The following is a 12,850-nucleotide window of genomic DNA, read 5'->3' as shown; positions in this document are numbered from 1 at the left end:
TTTTTTTGAGGCTGACAAAAGTAAACAGATCTGCAGGGAGTCAAATAATTTTGCTGCTAGTGTGGAAAAAAAAAAATCGTCTTGGGTAACTAAATCTTGGGTATTAGCTGATAAGATTAGGTGTCAGGAGTGTTATAAAACAAATCAGATGAATAATGGGCAAACTGTTGCTGCTTTCACAGCCTGAAGGCGCTGCGGGGAGAGCCGCCTTCGCACAGCCTTCCCTTCACTTGTCAGGAGCGGGCATTTTTCAGTCGCATCTTCGGCCGGTTCAGCGCTGATGGGGCGGCCTTTGATTCCCGGCAGCTGTCTTAGATCAGAGATGTTTATTCCACTGCGAAACCGCTTTGGATGGAGACGGGGGAGAGCGCTTAGGGCTGGGGGATCCGCCTGAGCCTTTGAAGCGCCTCTTGCCCTCCTTTCTCGTCCCCTCGGCAAAACCAAAAGCCTCTCCCCCCGCCTCCACAAGACAGTGCCCCCCGCGATAAGAAAAGCCTCCCGCAAATTAGCTCGGCGACGCGTCCCAAGTCACATCGGACCGAGCCCACCGTTCCTGCGCGGCCGAAGCGCGGATGCTTTGACGCCGCAAAAGCCGCTCGGTCCAAAGCGGTTCCTTTTCCCGCCTTCCCCGCTCCGCTTTTAGAAAATATTTCTTTATTTGGTCAAGGAATCCTATCAACGACAGGGGAAAAGTTGCGGTTGCAAGTCGTTTAATGTGAGGGGAGAGGGGGAGAAACCTCTCTCCCCCTTCTTTTTTTTATTGGACACCGATTCGAGCGGATCGTAACTGATTTAAACGCACTTGCTGCGGAGTCCACCTTCAGCGTGGGAAGGCCCTTGGGAAGCGCAGGGTGCCCAGATGACACCTCTGCGTCCATCCCTCTCCGGAGGCTGGGACAACGGGCAGAGTTTGAAGCCGGCTTGCTTTTTTTCGCGTTGCTTCCCACCCGCCACTCGCGTCCCACGCCGCGTAAAGGCTTTTTAGTTTTGTCTTAAAAGGCATCTGAAAACCAACCTCTCGGTACAAGCAAGGGGCGCGGGCGTGCAATCACCCACGCCTGGGCTGGCCCTCCGCGCTGCGACACCGTGGGGCGAGCGCGGAGCTCTGCGCGGCGCTGCGCCGGGCGCGTTTTGCGCTGAGGCCGGCAGGAGCAAGGAGAATCCCTTTGCTGCGCTAGCCTACGCGTTGCCGACCCGAAATCGGGCTGCCTTTTCTCGGCAGCGTCTCTCGGGGGCAATTTGCGCTGCCTCTGAAGGTTCCCCCCACGCAAACCCGGCTCCTCCTTTGGGGTTTAGCTCCATCGCCTTGCGCAAGCCCAGCGGGAGCGGCCGCCTCAGCCCGCGCGGGTCGCTGCCTCCAGAGCTCTCCTTGGAAAAGGCCACCCGCCCCCGCCAGCGCGCCGGGCGGTCCCCGGCAGCCGCCGGCGTGCGCGGCCGCCGGGACAAGGGGCACGGCATTCCGCGCCTCTCCGAGGAGGGACCTGCAGCCTCCAGCACCGACACGGCGTGAACCGCCCGCCTAAGGGCTGGGTCGTCCACTCCCCCCCGCGCCGTGTATTTCTTCTAAAGGGAACTTAGGAGATAAAATCCTCGATGAACTTCCCCGTCCCTCTTGTGTCATTCGTGGCACAGAGTAAAGGAATAGGGATGCTCCCGGTGTCCGGTCGTGGAGGGAGAAAGTGAAGGGCTCTGTTGCTCAGAGCCTGTCGTTTTAAAGAGGTCGTGACTACGAGGCAGAAATCCGAGTCGGGTCCAAAGGAAGGGAGGAAGGGATGCAGGGAGGATCACTCCACGGAGGCTTTCCCACGGTTGCTCCACCATCTCCTTAACACTGGCATACTGAAACACCCATGGCGAGGTAAGAAACCGTGTCAGTTACTGGTTCCTGGGAACCATTATAACTGCAGGGTCGCAAAGGTGGAGAAACTGCTCCTCCCAGCTGGGCATGAGAAGCGTTTCATTTGTAAAGGCTGAAGCCTGATGATCTGCCTGCCAAGAATTTCCTTGGACATGTAATTTTATGTGCAAATAAAAAAAAAAATCCCCAGAATTGACATAATCAGAATTACAGATGTATTAAAACTATGTGTACATATTGAGCACAGGATGCACACACAGCCTCTTAATGTCTGTCATTTGTACTGCTCATATATGTGAGTGTATTTCCTCTTCCCAGAAGGCCGCTTTCGACCTCGTGCAAACAAAGGCTATCTCTCTGGTCATGCTCTCAGCTGCACTGGTGAACAGTTCGCCTGTTCCCCCCAGTGTTTTCAATTTTGCTAGGCAGTATCAGTTCAGTGATTCCAAGGAAAGCAAAGAAGAGATGAAATCATGACAGCCCGAAGAGATAAGTCGTACTAACCCCCAAAATAAATGAAAGGAATTAGACGTGAAATGTGCCTTTTGAATCAGGATCACAAATAATTTAAATGATTAATTACCTCTCCTTACTTTCTTTTTCTTTTCTCTCTTTGCATGTGTTTTAATCTGACATTCATGCAGTGAATAAAATTTACTTAGGCCTCTGTCTGCCAATCGAGAGCTGATTCTGTTTTCACAGTTGCTTTAAATTTTGCATTTTCATCATAAAAACATCACTGAATGGGAGTTTGCAAGAGTAAAAACCAGGGCACCTGACTCTAGTTGTCTCTTCCTGCAAGATTTACAAGGGAAACACAGATTTTTTTGTCTTTTTTTTTTTTTTTTTAACCATTTCCAGTTACAAGAGAAAATGTAAAGATGTCTTGGCACATCTTTCTCTCTCTTTTCCCCCCCTTCGCATTCCAGTCATTCTTTTTCTGCCCATAAACTGTTACTACTCCACAAGAGCCTGATTCTGCACAGCCTACTCAGCCTGTTTTTTTTGTTGGATGCAGGAAGAAATCCTGTCAGATGGGGTCTTCAGTGTACATTCATAAAACAGAGCAAAAGCTTCTCTCAGAATGTGCACTGGAACAGCAAATAGTTACTTTTCAGCTGTGGATTACATGTGCCTCTGAAAAGGGAACCACAAATCATTGGGTTTTTAAAGGTTCCGCATGAGTTGTATATTAATCCCAGTTTCCCTAGGGATGGATTAATCCCAGCTTCCCAGTTGTGTGGCTACAGACAATGTTGATGGGGTTGGGGGCAGGGGAGAAGGGAGATGGGGAAAGGAGAGGGAAATTAAAAGGATATATCACAGGAATACACGGCCTAAGTGGCGAGGAGCCGTAAGTACTTAAGTTTCAATACCTCTTCTACCTCTGTCACCACATGTGAGCTGAAGCAAATCACTTCAGCTCCCTGTTTTGGTTTCTTCATCTGTAAATTGGGATAATGCTGCTGCTTTTGCTCCCAAGAGGCCTGGCACACTTGTGTAGAAACTCCTGCTCAGCCCTCAGCAGCGAAAGGAGATATTCTGATTTGTACCTGGGAAGCTGAAAGCGGTGGCTGATTTGAGAGATCTAATGGAGTGTGCAAGACAAATTTATATTCACGTGTAATTCTTTTTCAGCCCTGGCAGTTTTGTTGAGAGATGGAGTCCTAGAGCCCAGCATGCATTTCTTCTCTACATTCCTATCCAATGACTAAACAGGAGGAATGGCATGGGCCAAATTCATCCCTGGTGGGACTCCAATGACATCAGTCATCTTTATAGGAGTTTTTTGAATGAAGTCAATTGGGTTTTACGAGGACTGAGTTTGGCCACATGCATATTTAACTGCTCAGAGAGCTGCAGCAGTGAAGGAAGCTTTCCTTGTATTAGAAAGAATCACTTCTGAGTCTGGAAGACACAAACTAAGCCATTGACCTGTTTTACACCGTCAAGTTTACCTTATTTAAACTCAAGGAGCAGCTGAAGTGTGCTCAGCCTCCAGCAGAATTTTTAAAAAAAACAACTGACACCCAGCTGCCCCAAAGTGTTCATAGCTTTCGATGAAACATTTTATTTGCCCATACCACTCAGTGCAGCACCGTGCCTCGGATACCCAGCAGAAGTGTTTACATGACGCAGGGCAGCACCCTGCAGGGATGTTGGCATGAGGCCTGCAAGCAGAACAGTGGCTTCAGCACGGTGCTGTGCTGAAGCTCTTTGACTCTGACCTTTATCAGGCCAAGCTGTTCCAGAATCCCTGTCATGCTCATGCGGCTCTGCCACTTCCAGCCATTTCCCTGTAGACTGCTCTCTGGGTCTCCAATTCCACTGCCAGTTATACCTGACGAGAACATGGTAAATCACTAAAAAGGGTTGTTCCTTCCTCTGCCTGTGCCTTGGCTGCTCGTGCTGACTCCCCCTACACTTTATGCTTGTGCTTTATTGGAGTCTGATATTGCATCAAACATATAAAAATGTTTGTACTAGTATTACAGTTCCTGACACAGAAGCTATTGAAAAAATAAAGCAAAACAATAATTTGATCAGTGGCACTGATTAGCAAAAGTTTGTCTACAGAACTTGTCACCACTAATGAGTTAAATTCTTTGCCAGGTCTATTGATTCTGCATTCTTATTGTACCTTTAAGGAGCGAGTCAACTTGAACAGTTAGAGAACTTTATTGCTAAGTTTGGGTAGCAGAATACGCACTCTGGTCATATGAGGCATCTCAACTATTTTCCAAGGGATGAATGTATTATCTGTTTTCTTGATTTCTAACTTCCCTTCTGTCTTTACTATGTCTTTGGTGATGGAACTTGCATTTGATTTTCAATATTTTTACGTTATATGTGTGGAATAATGAAATCTGAGTTGATGGGCTTGTTCCTCTCTTTTACAGCAATTTGACTTGGCTGAATCAAGTTAAGCTATTCTAGCTTTACAGCAGAAGTTGTGAGAAGAAAATAAAGCCTACTGATGGTTTTGCTGCAGCCACAAAATCCACAATGCTGAGACCCACTATCACTTTTTGTCTATATTTACTTTTCCTAAGTTTCACTTTACTATTTTGTCTTCTGTCCCTATTTTTCTGTATTTCATACTAGGGTAAATTGAAGAGAAAATTGTTACTGGCTCTTCAACAGGTATATTGGCTTGTACCAGAGAACTCATACCCAGTTTTCCTGTGTTTTTTTTTTCTTCTTCAATCCTTATTTCTCAGGCAATACACCCCTCTCCTCCTGCATGCATTAATACTTCTTTCTGTCTTCCTTTTCATTCCTCAGTATTGCTAGAGTTCTTGCCCTGCCCATCTAATTTCTCATTTTGTATTTCTGCCTCTTATTCAGCTCCATTTTAGTTTGCCCACGTATTGCTGCAACCGTAATTTTATTTGTCGCATCACTGGACCTGTTGACTCCATTTCAATCTGGCCTTTCTTTGGCTAGCCTTTCGCCTTCTGCATCAAGTTCAAGTTAGTTTCTTCCAGAACGAAATTCACCACAAATAAGTCTGTCTCGGAGTCTCTGAATTAATTCATCTCTTCATCCTCTTGCTTCCTTCCCTTGTTCCAAACAACCACATAATTACCTCCCTTCTCTCATCATGACACCTTTTCTCTTTCTGGCCTTTCGGCTTCTAACCAGGGCTGCTCGAATCACATGTTATGGGTGAATGATTAATCTATTTAACAACTTTTTTTCCACTCAAGAGTTGTCCAGACATAGCATGGCTTTCTTCCAAACGTATGTGAAGATATTTCAGTTTATATATGTCTCGTAAATTCTTTTGAGGCTTTTTCTTTATCTATTTATTCTCCAGGAGTTCAGCACCAGGCTACAGAAAAATCTCAGGTACATTTTCAGAAAGCAGAGGAGAAAACTTCCCAATAAGGAAACATTAAAGTAGGTGAGAGCAGATCTCATCTAAAGTTATATTAGGTAGGAGGGGTCTGTGTGCTAAATGCTACCCTTAGGGAATAACCACATACTGATGAGTGTGTTCATGATCCTGCTGTCCTTCCTCACCTGCCATAGCCAGTGAGGCTGGTCAGACACACTTCAGAGGAAGGACTGTACTGTACTTCAGAGAATAAGGCAGGATGTCAGCGATACACAACTCTATAGGGCTGTGGGACTCTTGCTCTGCTCAGGAGAAGTCTCTTTCAGTGTCTTCCATCCCTTATTAGTTGAACTCTCAAACCTTACAAAGAACAACCCCCCATGTTTCTTCCCAAACTTACACAGGCTGCTGAGTCTACTTCAGTCCTCCAGGCAGAGCCTCCTCTGTCCTGCAGGATTTCCTCTCTGCTGGTTGTCTCTGCTGTGTACAGAGACCACCTGCAGCCTCACGCTGGTGACTCTTCCGGTCTGACACTCAGCTGGTCTCACTGGGATGTGCTCATGGATTAGTGTGGCTGGCCATACTGTCCTGAGGCCTTAAGGATGGATTTTTTCATGTGGGGTGAGTTTCATTTTAACTGACCATGGTGACAGGACAGCTAATTACACACTTCTTTATTTTTGTTTTGGAATTGTTCTATCTGAACTTTATCGAAATTCCTTCTTGCACCCAAGATTATTTTTTTCCACTTTAGACAGAAAGTTTTGTATTATGTGTAAAACTATATTGGCTATGGGCTTACAGCTTCTTCTCCCTAACATTTCTTTACACACATGAAACTCGATTTATGTAAGTGTTCTTGAAAAGGACATGAAAAATACCATAATCTGTGGCTCTAGGAGAAATCACAGACCTTCAAGAACGTCTTTCACCACTTTCCTTTGAACTGTCAGTCAATTCTTTTGGTGCCTATTGTGTACTATTCCTTGTGTTCTTCCTTAAAATGCACTTCTCTTGGAAAATAACTTCTCTAGCACTTTACAAGCAGCTCTGGCTTTCACCACCCATCAAGTGCATTGCTGGATGTCTACTGAGCATCTAGTGAGTTGCTGGATAGTGTTGGTATGCCAAATTTAGGCTGTGTGGTGAAGACTACCCTGTACAGCTCTGAGCATGGTTGTTGGCTGCTGGTCTTAGCAACCAATAAATAATTAAGAAGCTGGATATTTGATGATCCTTAAAGAGGAATGACTCAGCTAGCCCTCTACTGTTGATTTCTTCATTAGCACAGGCATAGGTCCAGGCCAAGAACTGGTTTTCCCTTATGCATTTATTTGGTGACCGCTTGGATATGGCTTAGGAAACAGTTAGTATTTCTCCAGCAGTTGGGAAATGTTTACTTCCAGCTGTTTATTTCCCTCAGTGGATTAATAAGCCTATTTCAAAGTGCTGCAAAAAGGAAAACTAGATTTTCAAAATGGGGAAGGAAGAACATTCATAGTGACACAGTGTTTTCAAACTCCCTTTTTCCTGCACCGCAAAGGAAATGTTTAAATGAATGGCTCAGAGTTTCCTTAACTTCCCAGTGTACCTAATCAAATATATAAACTACATAAAACATAATAAAAGCAATTGCATCATTTGGGGAAAATAGAAGGGGAAAGCAGATGGAGTTGTTAATATCCCTGAACACAACCTTTCCACTGAACTGGTATCAGCCCGATTATCGCACTATGGAAACAACACTAACTTCCTGCAAAGATTTCACTCGGTAGAAAATAGTCAGCAAGGAGGACTCAGTGCTTGGTGCCATTTACTTAGAATTCCTGTGATCCACCTGCTCTTTTCCTCTGGCACATAATAGTTTAAGACCTTTTGTCTTTTTTACTGAGATCTTGTATTACTTACAAGGTGGGGATTTTGTACCTTCTGAGTTTGGGGGAAACACCTATTATATAGTTACTTGTGCTTTTAATGAGACAGAATTTTCAGTCCTCGGTGGATGGCACATACTATCCTGTTCTCCTGGGATGCAGTGGGTACGTTCCCTTCGATGGCGATTTTGCTAAAGTAGAATGAACCTGGATAAAATTGATCATAAGGGCAGAGCTCTCATTACTGCTGGCATTCCTGTGAGAGCAATGAGATGCATCAGAAGGGACTGAACAGCGAGCAAGAGAACAAGCCCATCTGCTAGGCGTGCCAGTTTGCACGCAATCCCATGGCCAAGCAATGAGAGAGGTATGCTGGATACAATTCTTGCCAGCACTGGCATATTTCTCTGACCCATTCCTCCCACTGTGGAGAACATGGGAGATAAAAGATCAAGAGACATTTGGCTAAACCTGGAGGTGTGAATATGGTTTTGAAAGTCAGAAGTCCAAAGCCAAACTTCTAAGCTTAACATGTAAGCACCAAACTCTTGGTGTCCCAATTTTGAGAGATACAGAGTGCCAGAATGTCCCAACTGAAGTCTTCGTTGGCTGCAAGTTCTTAGCACTTACAACATTGATTTTGGCACTTAAATTCAGGATTGCTAGTTGACTTTAGTAGGGCTACCCAGTTTATAAATCACTCCTTGCATTTGGCCCAATGTTTGTAGATGTCCAGATGGAGAAGAGTGTGACCCAAAGGTGGATTTGACAACTCCAATATGCCTTAGGTCAAACATCTGTAGGGAACATGTGTCTGATTTCCTTATGGCTTCATTGTTTCAGTAGATGGTGTATTCAGTGCAGTGTTATATCTGCTACTGAAAGAGCTGAATGCAAATACCAGGAACCTCTGGGAAATTTTAGTTAATAGGAAAATAATCTAAAACAAATTCATCCAGTTATACAGCCAGGAGAAAAGAAATGAAAATAAAAGGAATTACCGATCCAACCAAGTAGGCACAGAAATGAAACCCCTCTAGGATTTTCTTTTTAGTTTCTCCAGCTTCCATTAGTTTAACGAGCAAACTAGGTCAGCAGCAGAGTCTTGTTTTGAATAAATGAATGCCACAGATTCACTAATATTAAAGTGTCCAGGCATTCAGCATCATTTGCTGCTCTGCTGAGGGAGCTGTGGCACAGCAGCTCTGTATCTGGCTCTAATCCTAATTCAGATATTCAGCCCCATGAGTCAAAGCGACACAACGGCTGTGATGAAAACCTAACTATAAAGAAAGCAAGCTGCAGAATCACAAAGCATCAATTAGCCCCAGTTTCAAGTGGGGGTAAGAGAAATCATGTGAACCACATTTTAAGTTCCTACATTTGGATTTTACACTAATAAAAGATGGGGAGGTCAGACTGAGATGTGGAAAGTTTTGTATCTCACTGTCATTACGATACCAATGTATTAAATTGTACTCTTCAATAACAAAATTAGTTGCAGAATTCAAAGAAAGATCACAGATGATGTTTTCTTCATGTGCTGTCTCTTTCTTTGAGGAAGCTGCTTACTGAAAATCTCAGTGGACCACAACCTGATAGTAGCCCTTAATATAAATAGTATTTTATTTCTCATGTGGTGGGTGGAAATCTGCATGGGAAATTCCCTCCCCACACCCAGTTTTTGTTTCTTTGGTATCTAGATACAAAAGCAGAAAAGCATGCAATTAAAAGCAGTTGATTTAATATAGCCGTAAATGCCTTAGGTTTGATCCTAACAAAGGTTGCTTTCCTGATTCAGAGCCAAAAACTCATTGCAGAACAACTTCTTGGAACACAGGTAAGAAATTTTATGTAACGGATTGAAAGGGAACAGTTTACAAGCAGTTCAAATACTGAAATGTCTTTGCATGAACAATTTGTGTATTCATATAAACAAAAATATATCGCATAAATGAAAAAAGCATATGCATAAATATAGCTTAAATATATTTATGGTGAAATTATTCACTTCATATGGAGATCTAAGCAGTGTTTAGAGTACTGTAGTATTTCTTCCTATAGGTGTACAAAGGACTTTTAAATCAACGCATCCTGATTTTAATATCTTTTTGTACTTTTGAATAAAAAAAAATATTATTGGATACTGAAAGGTGATTAAGACATACTTAGTCTGGCTTTTGATTTCCAAAATAGTATGTATCCATCTTTGAGGTTTTTTATGTTGCTACCATCAGGAGCAAGAGCTACCAAGTCCAGTTGAGAATATATGCCATCCTTGAAATTGCCATTGCTAAGGGCAGTAATTCCTGCCTGAATACGCACATATGAAGAGGTGTAGGCATGGCTCCTTGGCTGCATTCATGTACCTTTTTGTGACCTGTAGGGCACTCCTGGTCTAGATGGTACAGCAGGATTATCTCAATTATGTAAAGGATAGTTTAACGTTTTTTTGGATTCTGGAAAGGAATAATCCCTCAAAATGCTGACAAACTAGTTGAGGGGAGTAATTTGAGATCTACCTATTCCCCCCTTTTTGGTGATGTGAAGTAAGGAGTGATTTGCTGAAGGGGAATTTGCTCCAAAATGGGAGTTGCCTTTAAAATAGGGAGTTGGTTGTACTGAAGACTTGTCTGACCACCTTATAGTATAGGCCACTTCATAATATTTCAAATTGAGAACTTTTTATTGTTTTCTTTTATTTTTAATCTCTTTGTTATGGAAACAGTTCACAGTGACAACTTAACAGTCACGTATCTGCTCACTTTAAGGCAGTGTTCTAGATATGGTGTCTTGAAAAGACACCAAAATCAACAGCACTTGTGATCTAAGATGAGTAAGAAAATGAATCAAAAAATCAAAACCCTTTATTCAAACCGGCCACTGTTTTTACTTCCCACCGGTGTTTCTATACCCACAGCATATCAAGACACACACCATTTGGCTTAGTGTTTATGTCTGTAACTTAGATACACCAATCTGTAACTGAAGTTTGGCAAATGTTGAGAAAATAAAAATATATTCAGAATGTTTGTTTAAAGCATAATACAAAATTAGTCAAATTAATGAGCAAATGTTTGCTATATGAGAGCATTATAGTGTTTATGTTGTCCAGATGATCTTTGCTATGTAAATTGTGTGTGGACAGCCAATATTTGCTTTTCAAGCTATCGCTGGTTGGACTGGCTGCCTGGCAGTATTCCTTTTTCCTGATTAGATGTATGAGTAGTACTTCCAATGAGTATTTTTGCAATTCTTGGTTCCACAATTACTCACATATCCGTCCTTCAAATCTGGCATCTGAATCCTTTGTGCCAGCAAAATTCATGGAAGTTGTAGCTCGAAGATATTAATTATAGAAAAAAGCAAAAGGATATTTCTATTCAAAATAAATTGCACTATTTTCCCCAGACTAACAAACAGACACCCGCTCTCTGTTAATAGACAATGCAGATACTTATAAAGAAATAAATATACATAAATAAAACAATTGAATTTTATTTCCTGCTTGCAAACTGTGTGTGGGTGGCAATTTATTTTCTTCTCTTATTCCAACTGGGTCAGATTCAAGTTGGACTTGAACATAGTTTGCATCTTACCCTTTTCCTTGTGAAACTTGGGAACTTGTGGAAAGGGGTCTTTCGGTAGGAGAAAGTGTAGTATTTAGAGTTAGACTTTGCAGCAATGGTGAAGCTTAGCTTAATGTATTCATATGCTGGTTAGATGGTGCTTGGTTGCTCCTCTAATGTCAGCAAATCAGAAGACAGATGTCTTACTTTTTTCTTTCTTTATTTCCAGACACAGAGCAGTGAGTGTCTTGCAAGGGTCAAACAAATATCCATGTGTTCAGAAGCAAAAATCATGATCCTGCTGAAGGGTTTACAGTCAAGTCTGAATCTTTCATAATTTGTTTCTGAGTCAATGTCCACATCCAGGCTTTTGTTGGAAAAAACTGCTTGAAAATAAGGGATAAAATACTTTAATATTGATGGAATTTTAAAAATAAGTTTTTACATTTTTATGTATAGGTGTTTTCAAATGTTTATTTATGTTATATGCAAATACGAATTGTTCTGTTTTAATTTTTATTGGTATTCTGTAGCCACAATGTCTGTGTAGGCTGTCTGGAGTATGAGTTACATGTTGCACATATGAATTTATTGTTTTTCCCTATTGCAAAGGTCAAACTATAGGTTTGAGCTCTAGAGAGCCCAGCTTCAATGTTTTGGATTGGCCAGGACCACAGGCGCCATATATGGCTTACGGGTAACATCTGAACTGCTCACGACTAATAGATTATTAGCTCTTTAGATAACATGCTTCTGAAGTTACATCTATGCCAGCGTGTGAAGTGGGTCAGAGACTGCTCTCTGACTGTGAGACCAACTGGAACTTGGAAATATACAGTTAAAATGAACAATTAATATTTATGTTTATGCAAAAAAAATGTCTTATCTCACATGCTGTTAAAAAAACAGCAGTGTTAGGGATGCAATTATTTCAACCTTTTGTGATATCTGTAGGACACTGTTTAAAATTGGGACGTATGGATGCTGTATCATGAATATATTCCTCAGAAAGATAGTCATACTGACTTTTACAGCCTCGTGCTAAAAGGAGGCCTCGTGGAAGTTTCATTGGGAAGTCTCATCCGTGATGGTCTGGTGTGGTGGTGGAGCTAGGTCAATGCTGTAGCGGAGTCTTCCAGAAGTGATGGGATAAAGGAAAACAGGTAATGTCTCAGAATAAAGAACATAAAACAAACAATAGGTATGACATTTGCTCAAAGAACAAATCACCCAGCAGTTAGATAATCACCACAGATTACCTGGAAAAGGCTTTGCCTCGCTCTGCTAGGCAGAGCTTCCTTCCACTGCTCCCAATGGCTAGAAGAGTTGGAGTATGAAAACATCAGCTCCTCCTCCCACCCAGGCAAATTTGCTGTCTGAAGCTGTCCTGCATCTAACAGTGGTTTTAGATTGCCATCGACACGACTCTTAGCTACCTGGCCCTTCTGTATTTTTTTCTGCTGAGGAGTCAGGTAGCTGATGCCATTAATCTATCCATCTGAACACTCTTTAAGAACCTGTTCTGGGGTTTCCCGGTTTCCTCAGAACTGTGGCCACAGGTATCTAACAAACAAAGTTTGAAGTCCCTTGCTTGACTGAAACTGTATAACCACATCAACACTAACGTCCATCCGAAACCCGGAGCTTTTGCTCTGTTCCTTGGGAGTTTGAATGCACTACTGCTAAAAGAGTAGCTAAGAGAGTAGTA

The sequence above is a fragment of the Rissa tridactyla genome, chromosome 3 (genome assembly GCF_028500815.1).
Source record: "Rissa tridactyla isolate bRisTri1 chromosome 3, bRisTri1.patW.cur.20221130, whole genome shotgun sequence".
In the NCBI taxonomy this organism is placed as follows: domain Eukaryota; kingdom Metazoa; phylum Chordata; class Aves; order Charadriiformes; family Laridae; genus Rissa; species Rissa tridactyla.
Note: the sequence above shows the minus strand (reverse complement) of the source record.